This window comes from Puma concolor, chromosome A1 (genome assembly GCF_028749965.1).
Source record: "Puma concolor isolate L17-30 chromosome A1, mPumCon1.1.hap2, whole genome shotgun sequence".
Lineage (NCBI taxonomy): Eukaryota > Metazoa > Chordata > Mammalia > Carnivora > Felidae > Puma > Puma concolor.
Genome location: NC_141667.1, coordinates 5,101,395 through 5,103,439, shown reverse-complemented (window position 1 = coordinate 5,103,439; position 2,045 = coordinate 5,101,395). Strand labels below are relative to the sequence as shown.

Here is a 2,045-nt window from a genome sequence, read left to right as displayed (position 1 = left end):
AAACATTAAAAAAATTTAGAATAAAAATTCTGGTTCATATCTGGATTCCAATTTTCCATAAAAGAAAAAAAAAAAAAAAGTACCTTGAGTCCTAAATCTAGTTGCTGCTGCTTTTGGTAACGTGAAAAAACATTTTCACTCACTAAAGCTTTGCTGTCTGTTTGTTCCAGACTTTCTTTGGTATGTAATAACGGAAGCAAGGGAAGCGTGACCACGTCCCCATAATAGTTTTCAATTAGCAATAATCGTGCCTCGGATAAACCCCATTGGCTACGATACTGCCACTGCACAAAGCTACGTCCCCATAATAAACCAGTGAGCATCTCAGGCAATTTCTGGGTGGCGCCTTCTGGGAGCAACATGCTCGCACGTGCGCGTACAACCCCCCTCCCCCCCCGCCTCCAGAAGGCTCGTGATCTATTAGGAAGATGAAATTGAAAAGGAAATGCCACTTTCTTGGCATGATATAGCAGATGTCAAAAGGAAGAGAAGATCAACTGGCCAGCGATGATTCCAGGACTGAACACCAGAAGAGACAAAAACAATCCTTCTGGACCCCTTCAGGTGGTTCTGAGGGGAGAAGGGACCCACGTGACGTGGGCGAAGGGGCCCATCGCAGAAAGGGTGGACAGAGATCATGGAGGACGAGGTTGCCCCCGAGGACAGCCGACGTTCGCTCGGCGCTCCAAGAGACATGGGACACACAGGTGGAGACCGAGGGTGTCAGGGCCTCCCAAACTCAGGCAGGACCCCCTTCCCGGCACCAGACCTATCCCTGGGGTCTTCTGAAACTTTGCAACGAGCTAAAAATCCAGGACACGAAGAGCGAGGGAGGCCAGCCCCGAACACCCCAACTGCTTTGATCTGTACTCCAGACAGAGTTCAGCACCATTCATTATACCTTGATCTCTGTGGACCCCGCCCATCTGAGTTTCTCGAAAAGCAGCACATAGGGTGCTTAACCTCTCTGTGCCACGGTTTGTTCCTCTGGAGGTGGGAAGGACCCCTGCGCCCTGGCGGCGGGGGTGGTGACGGCGTGCCAGGCCCCTGAAGTCATTAGCTCACGTCCATGAATGGTCCAGGCCCAGTGCCCCAGCCATGCCGACCCACCAAGTGCTCACGACGTCAGCCTCCTCTCAGCGTCAGGCCCACCTGCGTGGCCTTGGCCGGAGGCCCCGGTGCCCCACACCTGCGTGTACCGGGAGAGGGGCCGAGGGAGGGGAGGAGGCGCCAGGGACAGAGGAAGACGGCAGAAGCTGCCAGAAGCCGGGCGAGTCAAGATGGAGCTACAACTACCGGCTGGGTTTGGAGTGTGCTTTTCCAGAGCCCGCCTTGGCGAGGACCCGCACGGTAAGCGTAAAGGCCGACCGCGAAGGCCAAGGCCGACGGCAAACCTCCACATTTCGCGAGCCAGGAGGCTTCAGGCTCACCATCGAAACACATCAAGCCGGGCGGCTCTCATCACTGGTTGCTGCGTGATGAGAATTTCCACCGTCTGGGCCAGCTGTCCACAGGGAGCCACAGATCAGGCCACAGTCTGGAAGCTCACGGGACTCCATGATGGAAGTGGAGGTTTTTCTGCCCAAACCAGGCAGCGGCTCTAAGCTCACCGGAGGACCAGAAGGGTGGCCGCGCTGCTTGTGAAGAGCCCCCCATCCCCCCGCCCGCCGCAGTCAGGATGTGTCATCACTTCGGTCCCACCTCAGGTCTGCCTTGTGGCCCCGAGACCCCGCTCCCAGGGCCGGGCCTCAGTGTCCTCACCTAGGGCAGAGCTGCCCCGGCTAGGCTCCAGAGCCCTTCCGTCTTCACAACCCTCTCGTGATTCCCCAGGAGCCGAGCACACACCTGCTGAGTAGGCTTGCATTTGGTCACAGCTGTCCACACCCATCACCGTGGAGACACTCGGGACTTTGGGAGATTCACTGAAATCTGCGAGCCACCCGCTTCTTACCAAAACTTTAAAGGACCCACAAGAGAACCTTCGTGTGACCTGTAACACTTGTCAGTGCCTCAGATATCCGGGTTCAGAGGTCACGGACAGAGAG

The 2,045-nt window shown here is 56.2% G+C and overlaps 1 pseudogene; it reads right to left on the bottom strand.

The window, feature by feature from the left end:
• Nucleotides 1–219: 219 nt before the first annotated feature.
• LOC112861746 (U4 spliceosomal RNA) lies at nucleotides 220–296 on the bottom strand (annotated as a pseudogene).
• Between the last annotated feature and the right edge of the window lie 1,749 nt (nucleotides 297–2,045).